Source organism: Lagopus muta, chromosome 1, assembly GCF_023343835.1.
Source record: "Lagopus muta isolate bLagMut1 chromosome 1, bLagMut1 primary, whole genome shotgun sequence".
Lineage (NCBI taxonomy): Eukaryota > Metazoa > Chordata > Aves > Galliformes > Phasianidae > Lagopus > Lagopus muta.
In genome coordinates this window covers 189,929,136-189,945,247 of record NC_064433.1, presented here as the reverse complement: position 1 = coordinate 189,945,247, position 16,112 = coordinate 189,929,136, and the positions used below count along the sequence as shown (strand labels likewise).

Sequence of the window (16,112 nt, the reverse complement as noted above, 5' to 3'; positions counted from 1 at the left end):
AGTTTCTAGCAGAAACATTTGGAAAGACATATTTTGTAATTTACTAGATAGTAACTGAACAGAATTAAGAAAATCTCTCAGTTGAAGATGATTAGAGGTTAGGAAAGAACCGGGATGCATGTTCAGTTCATACTGTTGTGCAGTCTGCTTGCAGGCACAGCTGGAATAGGGGCACTGTGCTAGATGGGCCCAGGCTCTCCACTAGCTCAGTCTTTCTCCGTCTCTAATGCAAACTGAAAAGAAGACATATGTGTGAAATAATGACTAAATGACACAGAACATTTCTATCAGTACTGATCCAACTCACTTCTGTAACTGGAAAATATTACTGTTATTCATTCTTGAACATTGAATCAGATGTTCTTTACATGTATCTGATAGCAATCAAATCAAAACACATCTAGTTCTTTACATTTTTTATATATCCTAATTCAGATCTGACCTTTCATTAAAAGATTTGTAATCTGTGGAAGCAAATTAGCATTTGCTTGTTGAAAGGAGTCTCAGTCCTCCAACATTTTATAAAGCATCTTTAAAATTTGAGTTAGATGGATCAGTTTCGGTATCAACAAAACAGACCTAAAGATGATTGTTTCTGTATGCACTTGAGTATCTAAACTATCTATTCATTCTGAGTAAAATCATTAAACGAGGTGGGCAGATGGTCTGTGTATCTATTTTGCTAAACTACAAAAAATACTGTGGTGAGTTCTTAAACAGAATGAGTAGGACGGATGCTGATGGATATTCTTATATCAAGAAAGGCCTACCATCTCTTGTAATCTTTCATCCACACAGTGTAGAAAAAAAGGGAAACAAAAACAAAAACAAAAAACAACCACCAAGGAAAGTTTCTGGTTTCAAATTCCATTGATTCATTCTTTAGTTGGAGACTGATTCATCTAGTATTTCCAACATTAACTTCATGATTCTTTCCATTTTATTTTTTTATTTTTATTTTCTTCTAAATCAGATAGTTTAGGAGGAAAAGATACAGACTTACTATTCTATCCTGGCTGTATAATAAAAATCTGTCATTACTTCCTATATCAAGTGCAGAGTTTCTCATCACAAATTTTTTTTTTTTTTTCCTCACTTGGAAAAAGGGAAACCATGGCAGGGATTAGAAACTTTGATACAGCAAGTGTCCAGAGCTAAATTCAGCAATGAATCAACTGACAGTAGGAATGGGTACATGCCTATGTGTCCCCATGACATGCATCCCAGGATACTATAGGAATTGGCTGATGTGGTGACCTAGCCAGTGGGCTTCTATGTTGAAGTGACAACTCAAGTGAACAAAGGAAGAGCAATTGGTACTATCTAACTGCACTTTCAGAAGCCTTTGGTATGATTTAACACCACGTTCTTATCTGCAAATCAGAGAGATAATAGTTTGATGGGTGGACTATTCAGCAAATAAGGAAGAGGGTGGATGGAACTGTTGAGGTGGGTCCAGAGGAGGCCATAAAGATGATCAGAGGGCTGGACAAACTCTTATGAATGAAAGGTTGAGGGAGCTGGGCTTCTTTATGAAGAGAACGATCCAGAGAGACTCCATTGTAGCTTATCAATACCTAAAGGAGGCTTCTAGAAAAGATAGAGACTATTTATAAGGACAGATTGTGATAGGACAAGGGAGAATGTTTTTAAACTACAAAAGGAGAAATTTTGGTTGGATATTAGGATAAAACCTTTTGCTCAGTGGATGGTAATGCACAGGCTGCCCAGAGAAGCAGTGGATGCCCCATACCTGAAAGTGTTCAAAACCAGGTTGGATGGGGATCTGGGCAGTCTGATCAGGTGGGTGGCAATCAGCTTGTGGAAGGGGTTTGAAACCGAGTGATCTTTAAGGTCAATATAAGCTATTCTATGATTATAATCTTTCTTCCATTTATTCTCGTATATTGTCTTACTATCTGGACTGTCATTACAAGAGCAAATGTAATTTTTGAGTTTTAGCTAAAGGTCTTGAAATCTGTGTTAGAAATAGAGCTCAGGCGTGTAGAAATTTGTAGCTCTTTTGTCTAGTACACTTGTCATATGCTATCAATCTTCCATGAAACTGTAACTGCAGTCTCAATACGAGCAAAAATCTGAAGAGTTTCTGTGTAATGTCAAGGCATGTATTCAGTATTTGCCTGAACTTAATGTATTTAATGCAAGAACAGACCATTACAATACCTTTCTGATAACCGAGCAAGCACATGGCAAAGAACTTCATTAATTCCTGCATCAAACCTATAGCTCTTTTTATTTGAAGGATCCAGTCTTGACTTTCAAACTTCAGATGGTGAGGAAAACACTGTGAGGAAACACTTACAAAAGTTTTCCAGTGCATAGAATCATAGAATGGCTTCAGTTGGAAAGTACCTCAAGGATCATGAAGCTCTGACTGCCCTGCCACATGCAGGGCCACTAACCTCCACATTTAATACTAGATCAGACTGCCAAGAGCCCCATCGATCTGGCCTTGAACACCTTCAGGGACAGCGGGGCATCCACAACCTTTCTGGGCAATGAATCGAGCTCGATGAGCTTCACATAGTGAAGTGAGGAAGAATTATTTTCACTCAGTACTTTGTTTCTAGTCTGGGTTTATCTAACACCAGCTTCTACACACTGAATCTCATTATCACTTTCTAGAAAATCGGAAAGGGATCACCATCAGAAATTCTCACGTAAGTCCTCACTTACGTGCATTAACTTCTTGTTGAAATTATTAAGTAGCAAACAGACCAGTATGTTCTCTAATGGCTTTCATAAGCCCTCCAGTGTATCATAAGCCCAGTGTTCATGAAGTGCTATTTCTTTCTTGAAACATGGGATAACACAGAGTGTGCACTGAAGTACTTTCTCACACACTCTGTCAGTGTACCCAGAATCTTTCTCCATTCATTTCAGGAAAGAGAGGCATGACTTCACATTCCTTGGCAGTAAATTTATACTTCTCTTTCTTCCTCCTGTGCTTAAGGGGATGTTTTCAAAAAAAAGAAAGCTCCCAAATGCACCTGTTACTGTCTCTTGGGAATGGAAGCAGTTTTGCTAAGTCAAAGCAGTCTTGGAAATCCTCCTCATAAAATCCATTCAGTGTCTCCTTTCCAGTTAGTGGTATTCAAATATCTGTTATTAAGAGGATTTTCCCTTCTGGTTTTATAGATAGGAAACATCTCCTTTAAATGCTATTGATCTGATGCAGCCATATATGAAAAGAACCCTGATCCCTAACACTGCAAATCATTATCCCGTCTTGTTATATGAATCAAGTCAGATATACAAACCTTTACTGTTCTTTTCTGTTATAAACTTAGACAGAACCTCAGCATTACGCAAGTAGCTATTAGCTACAGTTAACTTCAATAAGCCCGTTAGACACTCTGTGCTCTCAATCCATAAATTGTTGTAAAAGTTGCTACTCTGGAATGTATCCTCCAGCAAAAACAAGCTTCAAAATTGAAAAGTAGGTGCCACTATTTTTGAGATCAATTCATGGCAGCAACAGCATTCTCCAGTTTTAACCAGAGTTCAGCTACAGCTACATCATTCTTCCACTGTCTGCCACTAAAAGTGTTTTTTATACACCTAATTTGGATCGACTTGGCTTGGATCATAAAATTCTCCTATATACATCTGTAATGGTATTTTGTACCAGTTTCAATAAGAAGGAAGGAAATCAATGTGCTTCTCTCTTTTGTGACAGCATAACACACTGAGAGAAGAGCTAACTGAGAACAGTCATGGTTTGACTGCTATTAACTGTTGCTGAAGATTGTAAGCCTCTTCACAGAATCACAGAATCACACATAATGGCCAGGGTTGGAAGGGACCTCAAGAATCATCAAGCTCCAACCCCTCTGACACATGCAGGGCCACCAACCTCCTCATTTAATACTAGACCAGGCTGTCCAGGGCCCCATCCAATCTGGCCTTGAATACCTCCAGGGATGGGGCATCCACAACCTCTCTGGGCAGCTGTTCCAGCACCTCACCACTCTCTCTGTAAAGAACTTCCCCCTGACATCCAACCTAAATCTTCCCTCCCTCAACTAAAAACCATTTCTCTTCTCATATGATTAATGCCCTGTATCGGTGCAAGAAATTTAATTCTAGGCAGTGCTGGCTACGTTCTATATTTGGACTTAAGAGTGTTAACTCTGAAAAAAAAACAAAATGAAAATTTCCATTATCTGGAAGGTATTTTCATTTTAGCACTTTAAATCCTTTAATATGTCTAAGGGTGGCTCTGAAATATGAACTGGTACTACACCAGTCCCTGCCCTATTTGCAGACCTGAGGTAGCATGGCACATGTTTCAGATTGGTGTGTTCACACCTGCTTTTAGGTCCACAGATAAAAAATAAATTTTCTCTCAATGCATCATGCTTCCTTGGCATTCTGGTATAAATATATATATATCTTAGAGCAGAGGTTTGGATAGGTAACAGCACCAATTTTGACTTTCAACTTTAAAGTTTTAGAGTTGCATTATGATGTCAAATGTTGAAAGCATTTTGCAGTCTAGGTGAGGTGAAGTGTATTTCTACAGGGGTATCTAAATATTCAGTGCAATGACCTTGTCCATCACACATTATTTTAGTTTTGTTAGGCCATTACCTGAATAATAATCTGCTCACACAGACGTGAGAATGGCAGCACAAATGGTTACTTGTGCTTATTTGACTTGACAATTTCTCTTGCTTTCTTTTTGCTGGCATTTTTTTTTTTTTCCAAATTTTAATTTTTTTAACTATTTTTCTTGACACAAATCCAGCTAATTCTCTCAGTTTCTAAGTTGCAAAGCTGCCATCTGGCCTGCATCTTGAAAAAGCTGTTCCCATTGTAGAGACTTCCTAGTTTGACACTCCATCTAAGACTGCTTACTCCCTATCCTCACACTGTCCTAGGCATGCTAATAAAACAACAACTACAACAAATATTTTCAAATGGAACCAAAGTGAAACTTTTATGGCAGGAAAATAATTCGTGCCAAAAATGCTAAGCAAGTTTTAACTCACTTCAAAAAATAAAAATCTGCTTACTTGGAAAAAAAATATCAAACTCTCACATAACTGTACAGCAGATACTATGGGGAGAAGTACCCATTAACTCACAACACAAGAATATTTGAGCAAGCATCCTGCTTTCTGCTGTTAAACTACTAGAAAAAATGACAAAATGTCCATGTCAAGCCACTCTTACAGTTTCTTATATAATACAGTGTAGTTGATGATTTTTTTCTTAAGAACGTTCATTTATTGTAGCATATCTATATATCACCTTGGATTCATTTATTTATTTATTAGTAATCAAAGAACAGTGAATTAACCATAACTTGGAGGGAAATAATGTAATATACTATATTGTGTACCAATTTCTATCAAATCAATACTTTCCAAATCTGGTTTGCAATGCTTGCACCCTGACCTTTGATTTCTTAAGAGCTAGCTGCACTGCAATGCAATACCAGGCAGAAGCAGAGCAGCTAATTACACTAATTCATTTGTAACAGAGACTGGCTGTGATATGCTCACAAGAAAAAAATAAAGATGCATAAGACAATATCTCATGTTGAAAGCAAGTTTCACAGAACTGTGCAAGAAGAAACAACATCTGAGCACTCTTTGTAGTCAGAAAACAAATGAGACCTGGATGCTTTTTACCCCTTAAACATCTAAACACTGTTGATAAAAATCAGAGTTAATTTATACATACCATTTATTTCCTGAACTTTTTTTTTTTTTTGAATAATAATATGAACATTCATAAACAAGGATAATTATTTTTAAAATAGTTCTGCTTGTGATATATGGATTAGAAAATACATGCTTCCAAAGATCAAAGTCTATGGTATAGCCCATTAAATTGTGTGACACAAAGGCAAGAATTTTTTAGAAGATCTTAGTGAATCACTGGCCAGCGTTCTTTTATCCAGAGACTTTTGTAGAACTGACCAATGTCAAATGCCTCAGTAGAATAAATAAACCTCATAATCATGGGTCAAAGAGTTGTGATCACCACCATCAAACTTCTGATTGTTAAGGGCCAATACTGAAGCCATTATGGCTAGAAGCATTACTAACTTGGGCTGTTGGAAAGAGTGCACATCATCAAGGTTATGGATGGAACAAAATTCTACTGTAGCACTCAACTGAAGGTCAAGGCAGCCCCTTCAGAGGAAGCTCAAAGGGCTGGAGATTCAAATTTAAACGAACCTTATGATATTCAGAGAAAAATAACTCCAAAGTCCTGCATCTGAACTGAAACATCCCCCTGCAACCACACAAGTTAGGGTCTGGTTGTGTATGGAGCAACTGGATAAGACTTGAAGAAGCCTGACTTAAACTGGTCACACTTTGAGGTGGAGACTGAACCTAAGAGTCTCCAGAGATCACTCCCAATGGAAGTTAGTGTACTTCTGAATTAAGATTTAAAATATAAAAATGTTCTGTCATTTTATTTTCCTGTAAATTCTCTATCTGCAGTACCTATCATATTTTCTCAGTATCTTTGTTGGGAAAACACAACAATTCATTTCTCTTGCCTCCCATCAGTCTTTAAATTTTGCTGGTTTAATTTGATACTCCATTTCATATTTAGATGGCTATTTAAAATCTACTTGATTTTACTGATCAGTGGTATTTTTTTCATGATAGATGAAATTCTGCATTTTTCAGTCTTTCCATGCCACTCATCTCAGCCAAATTTCTATAATTCTACATAATTTCTATAAATTTCTATAAATTTCTATCTATCTATCTATCTATCTATCTATCTATATCTATCTATCTATCTATCTATCTATCTATCTATCTATCTATCTATATAAATCTACATCTAGTATAAGAGTAACCATCTACTCTACATTTAAGAAGAAACAACACAGGCATAGTCTTTGTTATGCTGTTGCTTACTTGGAAAAAAAAATCAAATTCTCACAATTCTACAGCAGATACTATGGGGAGAAGTACTCATTAAATCCCTTTCTTTATTAAAATATCATTTACTTTCTAACAGCAGCTATGCCTTAAGCAGGAGAAAAGTTTTGCATACATAAAGTGTATTAAGGCTGTGTTTTTAAAAGAAGTTACTTATATTAAGAATAACAGGAAATAAGAAAAAAAATATCTAAGGGGCCTTCCATTACAGGATATTTCCCAGAATTCCAAATTGAAAAACAATGTGCAAAACTATGGCACAGTATTTTCTAGATGAAGGTTTACTCTACTTATGAAGAATAAATATAAACACAATCTAACTTTCACTGCTTAGGGTTTAGCAGTGATCTTGTTTTCAAGCTAAACGGAAAATGTTATTCTATGACTATTCTGTCCCTGTCTCTAGCATGTTATTTTCTCCTAGACTATTATGATCCTTATCTTTCCATTAATGCTATCAGGAATGTGTTGCATGAGGAGAGAATGACAGGACATAATTCTTAATATCTTTTACACTTGTTTGAATTTCCAAGGCCTTTGAGTCCTGATCAGCACCAACAAGTAAAATAGTCACATTCTCTTAGCCACAGGTTTGGTCATTAACACTAATTTTATTTCCTTAAAACCTAGAACTTCTAATTTCCACCTCTGTGAACTCTACAATATATGAGATTCAGCAAAGTAATGGAATGCAGATACCCTGAACATAGAACCACTTAAGATGCTGTGGCCATGTTAAATGATGCAATTTGTAGAGTCTAATCTGAGATCTGAAAGTGGGATTGCCATATTCAGATGACTGCTACATTAGGGAAAAAATATCCATTCAGGAGAGAATGAATATTAAGCCCTACTATCTTGTTCCTTTCTGAGATTTCTCATGGGTTCAAAAATGAAAACAGTAATTCTAAATGGATCTATTATGAAGACTTAATGGAGGCTGCTACTTTGAATTTTGAATGTTTTTGTGTGTTTTTGTGTCTACGTACATACATATGTAAAATATGAATTCCTACGTCAAAATCATTTTTTTTCTACAGATTAAACACAGTTATACCCAATTGTTTTGCAGGAGAGCACAGTATTTCACAAGCTACAATTTAACAGAAAGAGACTCACTATGAAGTTATACTTCTTTGACAAACGTACTTTTGCAGCATATTAAAGTGAGGTCAACTCAAACCTCCCTTTGCTTTTTCTGGAAAATGCCAAGAGGCAAGAAATTGTAGCATAACATCTCCTTTGATTTGGTATCAAGGCTTACATAGAAGAGAAGGGAATTAAGTAATCAGTGCAAAAATTTATCATTGGTATGTATATAAAGTTTCTATTCACTGAGAATGATCTCAGGAAGCCTTGATTCCCAAGGTGGAAATTTCCATTTACTTTTATAATTAGGTGATCAAGTGAAAAATTAACACGCAGTATTTGGATATCTACATACTTGAAATTATATAAGGAAGAAATTACTGCCTTGTTTCTCTGATGTTCTTATCAATTAAAATAATCCAAATCTAAAAAAGAAAAGAAAAAAAATAAAAGAAAAAAAGAGCTCTTCTTTACTCCTCTCTTATTCTGTAATCCTCATGCATGGAAATGATTGACATCAAGAAGTTTATTCCCTCTGACTGGGACGCTGTGGATGACAATGTGCGGCCTTATTGGTAATGAGAAATACACAGTGATATTTTAAATTATCTTCAGCAGTCAAGAAATGGAGTATCAAGGCAGCTTTCAAGGACATACAGAGAACTCTACTGTAGTCGTGTTGATCTTGAGGTGTCCACTGTGGGCCCAACCACAGGAAAACTTGGATAGCTGGGGTGGAATTTTAGTTGGACAAACAAGAAGAATGAGCCTGTCATTTCTCAGCACTATAGGTAGCATTTTTATATGATAATTGTTCTCAGAAGTAAATATGTGAGAAAGAATCCATGGAAAATACAGCTTTGCAGAAAACTAGAGGGAAAAAAAAAAGAAAATTGAGGGAGAAAGAAAGATCAGCAATGTAGTGAAAACATTAGTTAAAGACAAATCAAATTAGTAAGTATTGGGTAAAGGCAGGAGGGATTAAAACTGAACATCAAAAGAAAGAGAAGAAAAAATTAGTAAGTGATGTCAAGTCACAGTAAGGAAGCCGAATACTTTGCAATTAAACATGAGTAGGAAAAGTGGGATGCAGAAGAGAAAGATTTGCCTCTATAGTAACTCACATGTGCATTCACAGAGGAAACAGTTTTTAATGAGAAATTTCTTCATCTTCTCTCATTAGGAAATGACAAGTTTCATTAGAGAAATTTTTGGTGATTTAAGTTCTTCTTTCCCTCCTACTGGCAATTCAGCCCCACTCATGTCACATTCCATTTTTGTCTTTGGTGAATTTTCCCATTTATGAAGAAAGGAACAATAAATGAGGTGCTACCAACAGAAGAAAGTTGGTAAGTTGGAATTGAAGAAAGAGAAGTTTAGTAATGTAGAGGGAAAGAACAAGAAAAAAGGAAAATTTACTTTAAAAAGTAGAGAGCACAAAATGGGAAAAGAAGTCAAGACTGGAAACCTAGCATGTTCAAGGGCTCTTAAGCAATAATTTTACTTAGTTCTCAGTTCATTTTGTGACAGCTTTTTTTGTTTGTTTGCTTGTTTATGTTTTGATTTATGCCGAAGTTCTGTATTTGCTGAGGACAAGAGCATATATGCTGAAGTGTTTATAAAACTCATTGTTTGATATTTTTACAGACAAAATGTAAAAGAAGTGAAAGTATAATTTTTGAGCTAGAAAGGGCCACTGATGTTAGTAATCCGAGAGTGAACATGAACTAATATACCAAATAAACCTGGAATCAGAGTTTGACTTACTTCTTTATTAAAGACTACAATATGTGGCAAATAGAATTTACATTGAAATAGTTTAATTTTACAGTACAGGTTGTTGCACATGATGAACTTCTAGTTTGTTTTATTTCTCTCCATAGATTTTCTCTCACTCCTTTCCAAGTATAAGGGAGAAATACAGAGGACCACAAAAGAAAGCCAGCTGGTGCTAGTACAGTGACTCTGCTCACACCAAAGGTTCCAACTCTGAAACTAACGAAATTATGGAATTAATGAAATTATGGAATTAATGAAATTAGGAGATTATGATGAATAAACTGGTAGCACTATTAAAGAGTGCCTAGGGTAGTATTTGCAAAATAGATAAATGAACTTGTTCATGGCATTCTAAATTAATCTTTATAAATAGAGTACAGAATGATGAATCCATAATTATTACAAGAAAGATCACTAAGAATGATTTTCTGCTATGACTATTTATGTTTTTTTGTTGAAGTATTATTTCTACTATAATATGCCCATTGAACACATTTTTTTCCTGTGGAACCTGCTGAATGGCACAAGACAAAAAAAGTGCCCCTTCTTACTAGCCAGGTGCACTTGGAATAATTTATCTTCTCTTGGACTAATCCAGTTCAACAGAGGCTAATTCCTACAGCACATACACAAGCAAGAACTATGTCTTGAGCAAAAAAACTGGTCCAAGAAACATTTCAGCAGATATTTTTACATTATTTAGTCCTCTATAAATTTTATGTCATATATTTTACAACAGTTTTTTGTTTTTTTTTTTAATAAATTCTCAATACTTAAGTGAATATCCTAGAATATTTAAAAAAAAAATAATTCTAAGAGCAATCTTTCAAACTCCAAATTCCCAAGTCTTCATATATCTACTGGAATTCAGTAGCCATAACCATCTAAGCAGCATAGCATTCATGAAAACTGCATTCAAACAGGATTTCAACAGAAGTTACTTAGATTTTGGGGGGAAACAAGTGAATTATGCATCTTAAATATCAACAAATATTTATTCAACTAAGAATCCGCAGCTTGAGTGGATTTTTTTTAAAGAAAGGGCACATTGTAATACTGCATGATAAGCTCAATATTAATTAGAAGTTCTACCAGTCTGTTAACTAATGCAGACAAATTGAAGAATATTTTTAGCTAAGCTTATTATGTTCTAACAAAATTTAGAGAAACATAGCTGAAGTAGCAGCATCTGGTCTATAACTACTGACCTCAGTCTCATTTCTGTTCTGGGGAAGATCATGGAGCAGAAGCTATGCACATGGAAGACTGGGAGGTGATACAGGAGAAACAGCATGGCTTCACCAAGGGCAAATCCTTCTTGATCAAACTAGTGGACTATTATGATGGTATAAGTGCCAGAGTGGACAAGGGAAGAGCCACTGTTGTCATCTATTTGGACTTCAGTAAGGCGTTTGACACAGTACTCCACAACATGCTTCTCTACAATTTGGAAAGGTATGGATTTGATGGATGGAGTGTTTGATGGACAAAGAACTGTCTGCAGGATCAAGTTCAGAGAGTGCTGGTCAATGGTTCAATGTCTGGATGGAGATCAGTGATGAGTGGTGCCCCCGGGGTCAGTGCTGGAACTGAATCTCTTAAATATCTTAATCAGTGACATTGACAGTGGGGTCAAGTGCACACTCATCAAGTTTGCAGATGGCACCAAGCTGTGGGGTGTGGTTGACACACATAAGTTCAATAAATCTGAGCGCAAGGTCTTGCACCTGGGTTGAGGCAACCTCCACTACTGGTATAAGCTGGGGATGAAGGGACTGAGTGAAACCCTGTCAAAAATGATTTACCGATAAATGGGGAGCTGCATGTGAGACAGCAATATGCCCTTGCAGCCCAGAAAGCCAACCGTATGCTGGGCTGCATCAAAAGGAGCATGGCCAGCAGGATGAGGGAGGTGATCCTGCCCCTCTACTCTGCGATAGTGAGACCTCATCTGGACTATTGCACCCAGATGTGGTGTCCTCAGTGCAGAAGAGGTGTGGATCTGTTAGAGCACTGTCAGAGAAGGGCCACAGAAGTGATCCAAGGGATGTGGCTGTTTAGCCTACAGAAGGCTGAGAGGCAACCTGACTGTGGCCTTTCAGTATCTAAAGGGGAGCTACTATAAAGAAGAGGACAGACTCTTTAGCAGAGTCTGTGATCATAGGACAAGGGAAATGGTTTCATGCTTAAAGAAGATAGATTTATGTTGGATGTAAGGAAAAAATATTTTACACTGCAGATGATGAGGCACTAGAACAATTTGCCCAGTAATGTGATTGATGACCCATCCTTGGAGACTTTCAAGGCAAGGCTCTGAGCATCCTGGTCTAGCTGTGGATGTGCCTGTTCATTGCAGAGAAGTTGGACTAAATGACTTTTAATTGTCTTTTCTAACTCTAAAGATTCTATGATTCTATGATTTCTATTACCAGCTCTACATTGAGCTTTAGATTCTGCCAGTGTGTAAACCTTTGAAATGCTGAAATGAAGCTCTAGGTTGATTGGCTATTATTGTTTTAAAAGTATTAGCTGCATATGCCTCTGCTTCTAAATTCTGTGATACAGTTCTTTTCTGGAGTGATGCAGTACCGAAAGAAGCAGCCTAAATCATGAAACCAGCTCCAGTAATAATGTGACGGTAATGGTAGCCCCTGAGGAGAAGTTTCCATCATGAATATTCCTGAATGTAGCTGTGTCTTTCTCTTTAATTTCCAGGCTCAGTAAAAGCAAAATTATGTGGTGTTATTATTATGAAGTGCTTCATAGGCATTTGGCCTATTTTTGTGAGAATAAAAAAAACAGATCCCAAAATTACAGTAGAAATCTTCCACCAAAATCTGCGTGGCAATTTGTGATATAAGCAGATAGAATGCATCGACCAGGCAAAAGAAACAGAGCGGAGGATCATGTAAAGGAAGGATGAATGAATCACTGTGCCGAACAAATTTCAACCAGGATTTAAATGAGACATCTCCAAAACAAATTTTAGATTCCTGTTAGTTATGAGAATGACTGTCCATTCCAAGCTGTCAGCGCAGGGTCAGGATGAAACTTGGTAAACCCTCTTTCATAGACTTTTCTGAAAGCCTGACCAAGCAGAGCATCCTAATCCAGCATTAATACAAATAAATAACAGTCTAGCAGGAATGTTTTCCATTCTGTAATGCACGTGATAGGTATCTAGGTTATTGAGGACTCTCTGCTCTCCAGAGTAGTCATCTTCAACATCTTTCATTTCTTAGCACCTTGCTAATTTTTCTATTAGGGGTCTAGGTCCCCATGTAGCAAAGTTAAGTCTAGTTCTAATAGGATTGTTTTTTAACTTCTTTTCATGTAGGCTTTAATAGGAATGCAGTGGCACCAGGAGATCACAAGAAAGCAGAATAAAGAGTGTTGAGCTTGTGTTTTCTGCCCAAAGATGACTCTAAGAGAGGAAATATCCTATATAGAAATTCAAGAAGGTTAACACCACATTTATATATTTTTAATATCATTATACTGCTACTCTATATGACAAGGTAATTCCACAACTTAGCTTTTAAGTGAGAGTAACTCACCCAACTCACCTTTCCTTCACTTTTATTCCTCCCAAGTCAATTTTCTCCCGAAGGCCACCACTACCAACTTTCACTATTGCATCCTATCTCATCAGGCACAGCTATAACCTGCATTAAACAAGAAACAAATACTTTTTTTTTTAATGTTTATATACTAATGCAGAAAAATAATTATAATAATTTTTAATTGTCCTTCTGCATTTTAGGGGAAGTCTTGAACCCCTTAATTTTGATGGGTTACGCAAAGTGGCTAGTAAAAATAGGTGTACTAAATTATTTTGCATTTGTCAAAAAATGTTTTTTTTTGGAGATACAGTTTACTTTATGAGCAAGCTTACCACTTACAGTGACTTATACTTCTATCTATTCTAGGTATATACACAATTATGTGTTTCTTTTGCTTTTTCAAAGAGAATTTTACCCAGAGACATAACATCAGAGACTGAAGTACATCATTTTCCCATGAATGCTAATTAGATTGATAACTGATTATTTAAAGCTTATTAAGGTAAATTAACACGCGGCATCATAATACATCTTTCAGATTTCCCAAAAATTGATTACTTGGAAGGTTGTTGTATGTTGGAATGATGGTCCTGTGGGATTTGCAGATTACTGAAGGAATAAATTGTATCTCTGGCTCACTGAATTGTGTTAGAAGAAGGGTGTTAGTTGTGCCATAGCACCTTCCACATGCCCCACAACAGCCACTTCTGCCTCAGCTTGGCTTCTCAAAATGTTCTTAGGCTGTATTTTTCCACAGTTGACTTGCACCACACAACTAGTACTTCTGTTATGAACCAGGAAAATTGGAGCCACAGGTAAAGCAGCCACGAGGCTGGCTTCTGCATCAGCCAAGTAACCATTTTGAAAAGAAGATTCACACAAATCACCAATCAGTAATAAAAAGGCATTTTCATCAGTAATAATGTGAAATTTTTTGCATTCATACAAAAGCCACCTCAATTGGAAATTCATTTGGCTCTGTTCTTCCTTGTTAAAATATTTTTAGAATGATAAAGCTGGACTCAAATTTGTGCTTCCCCAGATTTATGTTTGAGAGAAAAAGGCAAAGGAATATAAGCATCTCTCAAAAAATGTAAGTCTTTATGAGAAGTTACTCTTGAAATGAACTCTGAAATACACTGTGTTTTGCATTATACTCTTTAGCACCCCATCACAGTTTCAACCACAGCCTAGTCTTCCCATAATTAGGTATATTGAATCAAGGTTGTATTTCAGAAGAGCTTAACCTCACATCTTGTTTTTTAAGGAGAGCACTCTAATAGGTGCAATATGGATGAAAATACTATTGGTTTTGGTAAAGAACTCTCTATAAATTTGAAAGATCGTTTTTCAGTTCCTTATTACACGGTAATTAACACAAAATTGGAACAGTTCCTGTGTAATACACCTTCTGACTTTCTAGTTGGTTAGATGATACTGAGTTAAAATGAGGACACCGCAAAGGGGCTTATAAATCATTTTGCAGAGGAAAAATATATGTATTACTAAAGGAATGCTGAGTAAGAGCTAAATTCTCAGTCACTAGGATAAGGCAGAGATTAATAAACCAAGCAGATCCAAGGTGAAGCAGGCAGTACAATTCTTTTAGTTACCTATAAATTCAGCAGTTCAGTGTTATTTTTTTTCATAATTTATATGAAAAGCACATAGACAGTTTGAATTGTATGGAATCATGGAATCATTTAGGTTGGAAAAGACCTCTAAATTCATCTTGTCCAACCTATCATCAATATTGAGCACTAAACCATGTTTCTCACTGTCATATTCACATGTTTCTTGAACACCTCCAGGAGTTGTGACTCCACCACCTCTTTGGGCAGCCTGTGCCAGTGCCTGACCACATACTCTGAGATGTCCAACCTGAACATCTCCTGGCATGTTATACTTGGTATAATCTGGTATATGTTACTCAAAAGAATGTGTCCAAAATATTATTTTTAAATCTTTGTCTATTCATCCAGTAAAGAAGGCAACGTGGCTATCCTTCAGCCCTGAATATATACCCATGAACCTACAGTGAAATAAAATGGAACAGCAAAGACCTGTTCTACTACAAACTGTGGACCATCTAAGCTTGGAGAGTGGTTCCTTCTACATGCCTCTGAAGCTGTGACAGGAGTAGCAATGACTCACATTTCAATTTTATTTTTTTTTTAAAGCGACTGTTACTGCATTTCTTTTTTATATATTTCACTATCACACTTTTGTCCCTTAGCTGGTATTACCCATCAGTTATCACCCACCAGAGAGCACTCTGTCAAATCTCCCAGCACACAAACACAATAGCTTTTCTGCATGGCTTCTCCCATGCCAGAACTAAAAGCAATTAATCTGCTAAAAAGTACAGTCAATTGAAAAGGAGGTTGGTTATTTTGAGTTCAGGATTTTTTTTTTTTTTTTTGCCCCTTTGGTAATGCTATGCAAATAAGAGCAGTAGTCATGGTTTAATTCTTTTGGTTTGCAGTTCAATCAGGACTTCTTTAAATTGCTGCCGTGTGGAACAATAATCCATAAACAAAGAAAAAAGAGGAGTCAAGCCTACATTTCAAGGACACCCACCTCCACTACTTTGATAACCAAGCTAAATATATATGTATATGTATATTTACACGTGTATCCTCAGGAAAGCTTGTAACACATATTAGCAAAGCACAACTTACCAAAAGTTGGTTCAAACAGTATTATTAATATTGGACAGGATCAAAGAAAACATTTTTCGTTTAGG

At 36.4% G+C, this 16,112-nt stretch overlaps 1 protein-coding gene across 1 annotated transcript in view; it reads right to left on the bottom strand.

Moving 5' to 3' along the window:
• Positions 1–16,112, bottom strand: part of TENM4 (teneurin transmembrane protein 4) — a 1,593,907-nt gene that overhangs the window by 760,888 nt on the left and 816,907 nt on the right. The window contains exon 6 of the mRNA XM_048933792.1: positions 13,370–13,468. The gene's annotated coding sequence lies outside the window, so the exon portion shown is untranslated. The remainder of the gene's footprint in view (positions 1–13,369; positions 13,469–16,112) is intronic.